Below are 12,065 nucleotides of genomic sequence, written 5' to 3' on the forward strand. Positions count from 1 at the left end.
TTGTTTTGTTGCGTTTAGCTGTTCGGATACAACTCACCAATCTACAACTTCTGCTATATTGTAATTCTAACTCCAATCCATTTGGTAAAAACAACAACAACGTTATTTACCCGGACTAGTCGACCATATCTTGTCGTTTTTGTTTGATTATCTGTCAACATGAAAAGAACATTAACGTCCAAAAGTAACGTAACATAGCAATGGAGGTCGTAAAACAGACGTTACGTGCCTCAACCAACCAATGGGTAGGTGCCACGTCATGTCGCTATAATATTAAATTTACGTCATTTAGCAGACGCTCTTATCCAGAGCGACTTACAAATTGGTGCATTCACCTTATGATATATAATATTCTTAGATTAACAAAAAAAATATATATTTATATATATATAATATTCTTAGATTAAAAAAAAAAAATATATATATATATATATATATAATGTTCTTAGATTAACAAAACAAATATATATAGCTACTGTCGTTAGTCTAACTAGCTAAATATCATATCCGATTGTGTAAATCATTCTCCAAATAACACAGAGGACGTGTGTGTGATAGCTAGCTAATGTTAGCTACTATAATGTTCTTAGATTAAAAAATTATAATAATAATAAATAAATAAATAAAAATATATATATAATGTTCTTAGATTAACAAAACAAACAAACTAAAAATATATATAAAATGTTCTTAGATTAAAAAATTATAATTAAAAAAAGATATATATATATATATATATATATATATATATATATAATATTCTCAGATTAACAAAAAAAATAAAAACATATATATAATGTTCTTAGATTAAAAAATTATTATAAAAAAAAAAATATATATATATATATATATATATATAATGTTCTTAGATGACACGTAAAATACCTGTCGAGGCGTTGTAAGATCTGGCAGGCAGAGGAACACGCCCATACATTTGTCCGTATGATTGACAGCCAAGCGGACCATTGGCAGGAGACGTTATGTTCTGACGTTGACGTTTGGGGTCTTTGCTGCTGAAGGGGGTGGGAGTTTTTTTTTTTTTTTTTTACTCCAAAACACGCACAAGTTTATTGTGTTTAAAACATAATTTAGTCGGAACTCGGGACATTTCCGACACGCTAACTGGTTTCTGTTATACATTTGCCTGCGTTCAACCAGTTAGCAAGTTGGACATTTCAGAGTTTCCTAGTATCTACTAGCACATGAACTCGGCATTACTTTTTCAATTTGCCGAGAACATTAATTCGACCTGGTTTTGATCATTAATTACCGTATAATCCAGCGTTTTTAATCGTTTTTCCTCTTATTTTTGTTGTTGTTGTGTTTATTATGGATCCCCATTAGTTCCTGCCAAGGCAGCAGCTACTCTTCCTGGGGTTTATTATGGATCCCCATTAGTTCCTGCCAAGGCAGCAGCTACTCTTCCTGGGGTCTATTATGGATCCCCATTAGTTCCTGCCAAGGCAGCAGCTACTCTTCCTGGGGTTTATTATGGATCCCCATTAGTTCCTGCCAAGGCAGCAGCTACTCTTCCTGGGGTCTATTATGGATCCCATTAGTTCCTGTCAAGGCAGCGGCTACTCTTCCTGGGGTTTATTATGGATCCCCATTAGTTCCTGCCAAGGCAGCAGCTACTCTTCCTGGGGTTTATTATGGATCCTCATTAGTTCCTGCCAAGGCAGCAGCTACTCTTCCTGGGGTCCAGCAAAATTAAGGCAGCTTATAAAAAATGTAAAACATTCCACAACAGATTTCCCAACACAATGAGTGTGTGCCCTCAGGCCACTACTCTACTACCACATATCTACAGCACAAAATTCATAAACACACATGTGTGATCATGTGTGTTTATCTTTTATTTATTTAACTTGTAAAATCAGTTTAGAACAAATTCTTATTTTCAACAACAGCCTAGGAACAGTGGGGTTAACTGCCTTGTTCAGGGGCAGAATGACAGATTTGTACCCTTGTCAGCTCAGGGATTTGAACTTGCAACCTTTTGGTTACTAGTCCAACGCTCTAACCACTAGGCTACCTGCTGGTTACTGGCCCAACGCTCTAACCACTAGGCTACCTGCTGGTTACTAGTCCAACGCTCTAACCACTAGGCTACCCTGTGTCTGTCTCTTCACAGCCCCCGCTGTTCCATAAAGTGTAAATTTATGTGTTTTTTTTTAAATCTGATTCTCCTGCTGCATCAGTTACCTGATGTGGAATAGAGTTCCATGTAGTCATGGCTCTATGTAGTACTGTGCTCCTCCCATAGTCTGTTCTGGACTTGGGGACTGAAGAGACCTCTGGTGGCATGTCTTGTGGGGTATGGATGGGTGTCTGAGCTGTGTACCAGTAGTTTAAACAGACCTCTGGTTGGATGTCTTGTGGGGTATGGATGGGTGTCCGAGCTGTGTACCAGTAGTTAGGACAGACCTCTGGTGGCATGTCTTGTGGGGTATGGATGGGTGTCTGAGCTGTGTACCAGTAGTTTAAACAGACCTCTGGTGGCATGTCTTGTGGGGTATGGATGGGTGTCTGAGCTGTGTGCCAGTAGTTTAAATAGACCTCTAGTGGACATGTCTTGTGGGGTATGGATGGGTGTCTGAGCTGTGTGCCAGTAGTTTAAACAGACCTCTGGTGGCATGTCTTGTGGGGTATGGATGGGTGTCTGAGTTGTGTACCAGTAGTTTAAACAGACCTCTGGTGGCATGTCTTGTGGGGTATGGATGGGTGTCTGAGCTGTGTGCCAGTAGTTTAAATAGACCTCTAGTGGACATGTCTTGTGGGGTATGGATGGGTGTCTGAGCTGTGTGCCAGTAGTTTAAACAGACCTCTGGTGGACATGTCTTGTGGGGTATGGATGGGTGTCTGAGCTGTGTGCCAGTAGTTTAAACAGACCTCTGGTGGGCATGTCTTGTGGGGTATGGATGGGGGTCTGAGCTGTGTACCAGTCCGTTTAAACAGACCTCTGGTGGCATGTCTTGTGAGGTATGGATGGGTGTCTGAGCTTCTCATAAATAAAAGTAAAGTGTTTAAGTCAAACCTCTCCTCTACTTTGAGCCATGAGAGATTAACGTGCGTATCATTAATGTTAACTCTCCGTGTACCTTTAAGGGCCCAGTCCCCCCTTTAAGGGCCCAGTCCCCCCTTTAAGGGCCCAAGTCCCCCCTTTAAGGGCCCAGTCCCCCCTTTAAGGGCCCAGTCCCCCCTTTAAGGGCCCAGTCCCCCCTTTAAGGCCCCAGTCCCCCCTTTAAGGGCCCAGTCCCCCCTTTAAGGCCCCAGTCCCCCCTTTAAGGGCCCAGTCCCCCCTTTAAGGGCCCAGTCCCCCCTTTAAGGGCCCAGTCCCCCCTTTAAGGGCCCAAGTCCCCCCTTTAAGGGCCCAGTCCCCCCTTTAAGGGCCCAGTCCCCCCTTTAAGGGCCCAGTCCCCCCTTTAAGGGCCCAGTCCCCCTCTTTAAGGGCCCAGTCCCCCCTTTAAGGGCCCAGTCCCCCCTTTAAGGGCCCAGTCCCCCCCTTTAAGGGCCCAGTAGTCCCCCCTTTAAGGGCCCAGTCCCCCCTTTAAGGGCCCAGTCCCCCCTTTAAGGTCCCAGTCCCCCCTTTAAGGGCCCAGTCCCCCCTTTAAGGGCCCAGTAGTCCCCCCTTTAAGGGCCCAGTCCCCCCTTTAAGGTCCCAGTCCCCCCTTTAAGGGCCCAGTAGTCCCCCCTTTAAGGGCCCAGTCCCCCCCTTTAAGGGCCCAAGTCCCCCCTTTAAGGGCCCAGTCCCCCCTTTAAGGGCCCAGTAGTCCCCCCTTTAAGGGCCCAGTCCCCCCTTTAAGGTCCCAGTCCCCCCTTTAAGGGCCCAGTAGTCCCCCCTTTAAGGGCCCAGTCCCCCCTTTAAGGGCCCAGTCCCCCCTTTAAGGGCCCAGTCCCCCCTTTAAGGGCCCAAGTCCCCCCTTTAAGGGCCCAGTCCCCCCTTTAAGGGCCCAGTAGTCCCCCCTTTAAGGGCCCAGTCCCCCCTTTAAGGGCCCAGTCCCCCCTTTAAGGCCCCAGTCCCCCCTTTAAGGGCCCAGTCCCCCCTTTAAGGGCCCAGTCCCCCCTTTAAGGTCCCAGTCCCCCCTTTAAGGGCCCAGTCCCCCCTTTAAGGGCCCAGTCCCCCCTTTAAGGGCCCAGTCCCCCCTTTAAGGCCCCAGTCCCCCCTTTAAGGTCCCAGTCCCCCCTTTAAGGGCCCAGTCCCCCCTTTAAGGGCCCAGTCCCCCCTTTAAGGTCCCAGTCCCCCCTTTAAGGGCCCAGTAGTCCCCCCTTTAAGGTCCCAGTCCCCCCTTTAAGGGCCCAGTAGTCCCCCCCTACGTTAATATCAGTCAGGTAACATCACCTTTATGAGTTATGAAGTCTATATGTTGTGTTTCTATGTTAATATCAGTCAGGTAACATCACCTTTATGAAGTCTGTATGTTGTGTTTCTATGTTAATATCAGTCAGGTAACATCACCTTTATGAATTATGAAGTCTATATGATGTATTTCTATGTTAATATCAGTCAGGTAACATCACCTTTATGAATTATGAAGTCTATATGCTGTGTTTCTACGTTAATATCAGTCAGGTAACAGGACCTTTATGAATTATGAAGTCTATATGATGTATTTCTACGTTAATATCAGTCAGGTAACATCACCTTTATGAATTATGAAGTCTATATGCTGTGTTTCTACGTTAATATCAGTCAGGTAACAGGACCTTTATGAATTATGAAGTCTATATGATGTATTTCTACGTTAATATCAGTCAGGTAACATCACCTTTATGAAATATGAAGTCTATATGTTGTGTTTCTACGTTAATATCAGTCAGGTAACAGGACCTTTATGAAGTCTATATGTTGTGTTTCTACGTTAATATCAGTCAGGTAACAGGACCTTTATGAAGTCTATATGTTGTATTTCTACGTTAATATCAGTCAGGTAACAGGGACTTTATGAAGTCTATATGTTGTATTTCTACGTTAATATCAGTCAGGTAACATCACCTTTATGAAGTCTATATGTTGTGTTTCTACGTTAATATCAGTCAGGTAACAGGACCTTTATGAAGTCTATATGTTGTGTTTCTATGTTAATATCAGTCAGGTAACATCACCTTTATGAATTATGAAGTCAATATGTGCTTTTTCAAATTAAATAAAACTAAATGTTTATCAGACCTTATTTTATATATCCCCCCCCCAAAAAAACTTTAATTTCCCCATAGGGTCTCTGACCAATGAAACATGGAGGAGGAGGAAGTTCCTACAGAAACACCTTTAATTTTCCCATAGGGTCTCTGACCAATGAAACATGGAGGAGGAGGAAGTTCCTACAGAAACACCTTTAATTTCCCCATAGGGTCTCTGACCAATGAAACATGGAGGAGGAGGAAGTTCCTACAGAAAACACCTTTAATTTTCCCATAGGGTCTCTGACCAATGAAACATGGAGGAGGAGGAAGTTCCTACAGAAACACCTTTAATTTTCCCATAGGGTCTCTGACCAATGAAACATGGAGGAGGAGGAAGTTCCTACAGAAACACCTTTAATTTCCCCATAGGGTCTCTGACCAATGAAACATGGAGGAGGAGGAAGTTCCTATAGGGTCTCTGAACAATGAAGCATGGAGGATGAGGAAGTTCCTATAGGGTCTCTGAACAATGAAACATGGAGGAGGAGGAAGTTCCTATAGGGTCTCCGACCAATGAACCATGGAGGAGGAAGTTCCTATAGAAACACCATTAATTTCCCCATAGGGTCTCTGACCAATGAAGCATGGAGGAGGAAATTCCTACAAACACCATTCATTTTCCCATAGGGTCTCTGACCAATGAAGCATGGAGGAGGAAGTTCCTATAGAAACACAATTTCCTCTCCTCTCCACAGAGGAAGTAGGGGGGGGGGGAAACGGGGTGGTCGGCACGGCAACAACAGAACTTCCCACAGTCTTACTAGCAAACCCCACCCCCATGTCCTCAGGTCAGTCTCTGATTGGCTGATAGCCTCGTGGCGTGTTCCATCCATCCTAGCATGCAGGGGGGGGTCCAATGCACACACACACACACACACACACACACACACACACACACACACACACACACACACACACACACACACACACACACACACACACACACTCTCTCTCTGAGGCCATCCAGTCCGCCAGGTGTGTTTCAGTGACGTCTCATCTTGACCTCGCGTGACCCGTCGCCGTCTTGGCTCCGCCTCCGGTAGTTCTCGGAGCTGTTGCTACGGCGATGAAGGCGGGACGAAGAGGAAGAGTGACGATTCTCCTCTTTATCCATCTCCAGAACCCTCGGTCTGACAGAGAGAGAGGGAGGGGTTAGGGGGAGGGGCTCCGGTCCTGTATCTCAGGTAGGAGGAGTTAGGGGGGAGGGGCTCCGGTCCTGTATCTCAGGTAGGAGGAGTTAGGGGAGGAGCTCTGGTCCTGTATCTCAGGTAGGAGGAGTTAGGGGGGGAGGGGCTCTGGTCCTGTGTCTCAGGTAGGAGGAGTTAGGGAGGGAGGGGCTCTGGTCCTGTATCTCAGGTAGGAGGAGTTAGGGGAGGGGCTCTGGTCCTGTATCTCAGGTAGGAGGAGTTAGGGGGGGAGGGGCTCTGGTCCTGTATCTCAGGTAGGAGGAGGTTAGGGGGAGGGGCTCCTGTCCTGTATCTCAGGTAGGAGGAGTTAGGGGGGGAGGGGCTCTGGTCCTGTATCTCAGGTAGGAGGAGTTAGGGGAGGGGCTCTGGTCCTGTATCTCAGGTAGGAGGAGTTAGGGGGGAGGGGCTCTGGTCCTGTATCTCAGGTAGGAGGAGTTAGGGGGGGGAGGGGCTCTGGTCCTGTATCTCAGGTAGGAGGAGTTAGGGGAGGAGCTCTGGTCCTGTATCTCAGGTAGGAGGAGTTAGGGGGGAGGGGCTCTGGTCCTGTATCTCAGGTAGGAGGAGTTAGGGGAGGAGCTCTGGTCCTGTATCTCAGGTAGGAGGAGTTAGGGGAGGAGCTCTGGTCCTGTATCTCAGGTAGGAGGAGTTAGGGGAGGAGCTCTGGTCCTGTATCTCAGGTAGGAGGAGTTAGGGGAGGGGCTCTGGTCCCGGGTGTGTGTGTGTGTGTGTGTGTGTGTGTGTGTGTGTGTACCTGTGTGCAGCGTCGGGGTCAGCTCTGCGTTTGGCCTTCAGAGGGGCGTGTCTCTCAGGGGGGGAGGGGTTAGGGGAGGGGCTCTGGTCTACACGGGGGGCGTCCGGCCTCGTCCTGCGCGCGCACACACACACACACACACACACACACACACACACACACACACACACACACACAGAGAGAGAGCGTTAGCACAGTAGCCTGACGCCACAGCGAACCGCCGGTTGTCATGGCGACGGACGTACTTCCTGAGGATGATGACGGCCCGTCTCTCCTTGATGTCCTGGGGGCGGATACAGTGGGTGATGTCATCAGCCGCGTAGCCACTGAGAGGAGAGAGAACACTGTGACATCACTCTCTCTCACTCACTCTCTCTCTCTCTCACACACTCTCTCTCTCTCTCTCACACACTCTCTCTCTCACACACTCTCTCTCTCACACACTCTCTCTCTCACACACTCTCTCTCTCACACACTCTCTCTCACACTCTCACACTCTCACACTCTCTCTCTCACACTCTCTCTCTCACACTCTCTCTCTCACACACTCTCTCTCTCTCACACTCTCTCTCTCACACACTCTCTCTCTCACACACTCTCTCTCTCACACTCTCTCTCTCTCACACTCTCTCTCACACACACACTCTCTCACACACACTCTCTCTCTCACACTCTCTCTCACACACACACACTCTCTCACACACACTCTCTCTCTCACTCTCTCTCTCTCACTCTCTCTCTCTCACTCTCTCTCTCTCACTCTCTCTCTCTCACTCTCTCTCTCTCACTCTCTCTCTCTCACACTCCCCCTCTCACACTCCCCCTCTCACACTCCCCCTCTCTCTCTCTCACACTCCCTCTCTCTCTCTCACACTCCCTCCCTCCTACCTGAGGACAGTAACACTTCCTCTCCTGACAGGAAGCTCCAGGACGGGCTCGGACACTCTGATTGGTTTAAACTGGAAGCGGCAGCCGAAGCAGAGGGCCGAGTCGGAGAAGAAGGAAACGGAAACGATCGGCCTGGCGAAGATGTGAAGCGGGTCGACGTGCGACACGATGCAGCCGCCCGGCTGGTAGTCGTTGATCACCGCCGAGTTCACGAAACCTACAGGACAACAACAACATCATCAACAACATCATCATCAATATCAACATCATCACCAACATCATCAACAACATCATCATCATCAACAACATCAACAACAGCATCATCAACAGCATCATCAACACCAACAACAACAGGCTTTTCCTGGAGACAGGAAGTGGGCCGGAGCACGTTAAGGTCAAATCTGAGACAGGAAGTAGGCTGGAGAAAGTTAAGGTCAAATCTGAGACAGGAAGTGGGCTGGAGCTCGTTAAGGTCAAATCTGAGACAGGAAGTGGGCTGGGGTTGAGTAACGATGCAGGATGTTAAGAGGTTAAAAAAGTAATTTGACCTTCAGGTACGACCCCGCTGGCGACCAGTTTAGTGATGACGAGGTCGTGAACCCAGGTGGGGATGTCGTCCACCTCTCCTTTAGGATACAACCTCTCCTGACCAGGTCCTCTCTTCTCTAGCTGGGCCCCGTACGTATAGCCCTGGGAGAGGAGAGGGGAGAGAGAGGGAGGAGACGGGGTGAGGGAGAGGAGACGGGGAGAGAGAGAGGAGACGGGGAGAGAGGAGGGAGAGGAGAGGGGAGAGAGAGAGGAGACGGGGGAGAGAGGGAGAGAGGACGGGACGGGGAGAGAGAGAGGAGACGGGGTGAGAGGGAGGGAGAGGAGACGGGGTGAGAGAGAGGAGACGGGGAGAGAGAGAGGGAGAGGAGACGGGGTGGGAGGGAGGGAGAGGAGACGGGGTGAGAGAGAGGAGACGGGGAGAGGAGGGGAGGGGGAGAGCGGGGAGAGAGAGACGGAGACGGGGTGAGAGAGAGGAGACGGGGTGAGAGGGAGGGAGAGGAGACGGGGAGAGAGAGAGGAGACGGGGAGAGAGGGGGGAGAGGGAGGGGAGAGAGAGAGGAGACGGGGAGAGAGGAGGGAGAGGAGACGGGGAGAGAGGAGAGGAGACGGGGAGAGAGAGAGGAGACGGGGAGAGGAGACGGGGTGAGAGGGAGGGAGAGGAGACGGGGTGAGAGAGAGGAGACGGGGAGAGAGAGAGGGAGAGGAGACGGGGTGGGAGGGAGGGAGAGGAGACGGGGTGAGAGAGAGGAGACGGGGAGAGAGAGGAGACGGGGAGAGAGAGACGGAGACGGGGTGAGAGAGAGGAGACGGGGTGAGAGGGAGGGAGAGGAGACGGGGAGAGAGAGAGGAGACGGGGAGAGAGAGGGAGAGGAGAGGGGAGAGAGAGAGGAGACGGGGAGAGAGGGAGGGAGGAGGGAGAGGGGAGAGAGAGAGGAGACGGGGAGAGAGAGAGGAGACGGGGTGAGAGGGAGGGAGAGGAGACGGGGTGAGAGAGAGGAGACGGGGAGAGAGAGAGGGAGAGGAGACGGGGTGAGGAGGGAGGGAGAGGAGACGGGGTGAGAGAGAGGAGACGGGGAGAGAGAGGAGACGGGGAGAGAGAGACGGAGACGGGGTGAGAGAGAGGGAGAGGAGACGGGGAGAGAGAGAGGAGACGGGGTGAGAGGGAGGGAGAGGAGACGGGGAGAGAGAGAGGGAGAGGAGACGGGGAGAGAGAGAGGAGACGGGGAGAGAGAGGGGAGAGAGAGAGGGAGAGGAGACGGGGAGAGAGAGAGGAGACGGGGAGAGAGAGGGAGGGAGAGGAGACGGGGAGAGAGAGAGGAGACGGGGAGAGAGAGGGAGGGAGAGGAGACGGGGAGAGAGAGGGAGAGGAGACGAGTAGAGGGGTTTTAGAGACAGAGAGAGGAAGAGTAGAGGGGTTTAGAGACAGAGAGAGGAAGAGTAGAGGGGTTTAGAGACAGAGAGAGGAAGAGTAGAGGGGTTTAGAGACAGAGAGAGGAAGAGTAGAGGGGTTTAGAGACAGAGAGAGGAAGAGGGGGGTAGAGACAGAGAGAGGAAGAACAGGTGCGTGACCTCACCTCTCCAAAGAAATATTTGTTCCGTCTGCGGTGCTCGCATCTACGGTATGTTCCCGGTAACGACCCGCTTCTCCGTTAGCAAACCACCTTCATTTATCTTCCCCTCAATGACGTCACAGTCCTCTTTAGAGAAGACCTCTACCTGAACAATACCACAGTGGACACGCCTGCCTCCTGGAGGAGGGAGAGATGGAGAGAGCGGGAGGAGAGACGGGGGAGAGAGACGAGGAGGGAGAGGGAGAGAGGAGGGAGAGAGAGACGAGGAGGGGAGAGAGAGAGAGAGACGAGGAGGGGAGAGAGAGAGAGAGAGGAGGGGAGGAGAGAGAGACGAGGAGGAGAGAGAGAGAGAGAGCCGAGGGAGGGGACCGGAGAGAGATACGAGGAGGGGAGAGAGAGAGGAGAGAGAGAGAGAGAGAGACGAGGAGGGAGAGACGAGGAGAGAGAGGGAGACGAGGAGAGAGAGAGACGAGGAGGAGAGAGACGAGGAGAGAGAGACAGAGACAGGAGGTGGGGAGAGAGGAGAGAGAGAGAGAGAGAGACGAGGAGGGAGAGAGAGAGAGAGAGGAGAGAGACGGAGAGATGAGGGAGAGGAGGAGGAGGAGAGAGAGAGAGACGAGGAGAGAGACGGAGAGATGAGGGAGACGAGGAGAGAGAGAGAGACGAGGAGAGAGACGAGGAGAGAGAGAGAGACGAGGAGAGAGAGGGAGACGAGGAGAGAGAGGGAGACGAGGAGAGAGAGGGAGAGAGAGAGGGGGAGACGAGGAGAGAGAGAGACGAGGAGAGACGAGGAGAGAGAGGGAGAGAAGGGAGACGAGGAGAGAGAGAGAGACGAGGAGAGAGAGAGAGACGAGGAGAGAGACGAGGAGGAGAGAGGGAGAGAGAGAGAGAGCGGGGGAGACGAGGAGAGAGAGAGACGAGGAGGAGAGACGAGGAGAGAGAGGGAGAGATGAGGGAGAGAGAGACGAGGAGAGAGAGAGACGAGGGAGGGAGAGACGAGGAGAGAGAGACGAGGGAGAGAGAGACGAGGGAGAGAGAGACGAGGGGAGGAGAGGGAGAGACGAGGAGAGAGAGAAAATGGGGGAAAAGACAGAAATATTGATTCATCCTTTTAAATTGGATTCATGTCAGAGAAGTAACTTCCAGTGTCAACAGCAGGTACAGGGATCATCATACCTGTTCACGAGCCTCCACAGGATCACTGTGTTCCACCTCATCCTCGGAGGAATCTCGGTGCTTCCGCTTCCGGCCGTTCCCGTTACTTCCGTCGGTAACTTTAACTTTTCTGTTTTTATAACTGTCGTCCTTACCGGTAACTCTGTTTTTATAATTGTCTCGGTGAGGAGTCATGGACTTCAGCTTTTCCCTCAAGTCGGAGAAACCACTGGCTGACATTTTTAAATTTTTATATATATAATTAAAAAGGTTAAATTTGGAGTTGGTTATTTATCATTATTTAACTTCCATAACTGTTAAGTTTGTAGTAGTGAGACCGGTAACCGTCCTTACGGTAGTTAGTTAGTTAGCTGGCAGGCTGTCAAGTGGTTATGTTGTGATGTGGCTAGGCTAGGCTAACCACTTAGCAACCAAACTCACTAACTTATAAACGGTTTGTCAACCAAAAGTCGACGATTCAATTATTTTTTGACGAGTTAAATAGATGGAATTAAACACCGTTTCGTTTTTGTTTGTTTGTTTGTTGTTGTTATTCCAGTAGTTTTCGTGTTAATACAAGCTAGATATGTAGCATGGCTAACGTTAGCTAGCTGGTTAGCAACCAAACTCACCAACTTAAAAACGGTTTGTCAACCAAAAGTCGACGATTCAAGTGGTAAATTTTACGAGTTACATAGATGGAATTAAACAGCGTTTTGTTTGTTTGTTGTTGTTTGTATTCCAGTAGTTTTCGTGTTAATACAAGCTAGATAGGTAGCA

At 49.9% G+C, this 12,065-nt stretch overlaps 1 protein-coding gene and 1 pseudogene across 1 annotated transcript in view; both read right to left on the minus strand.

Annotated features, from left to right (window-relative positions):
- The window catches only part of LOC115181941 (mitochondrial dynamics protein MID51-like), a 10,767-nt gene extending 10,564 nt beyond the window's left edge, over positions 1 to 203 (minus strand). The window contains exon 1 of the mRNA XM_029743632.1: positions 38 to 203. The gene's annotated coding sequence lies outside the window, so the exon portion shown is untranslated. The remainder of the gene's footprint in view (positions 1 to 37) is intronic.
- Positions 204 to 5,252: 5,049 nt separating this feature from the next.
- On the minus strand, positions 5,253 to 11,525 carry LOC115181939 (RNA demethylase ALKBH5-like; annotated as a pseudogene).
- Positions 11,526 to 12,065: the final 540 nt, after the last annotated feature.

The sequence above is a fragment of the Salmo trutta genome, unplaced genomic scaffold, assembly GCF_901001165.1.
Source record: "Salmo trutta unplaced genomic scaffold, fSalTru1.1, whole genome shotgun sequence".
NCBI lineage: Eukaryota > Metazoa > Chordata > Actinopteri > Salmoniformes > Salmonidae > Salmo > Salmo trutta.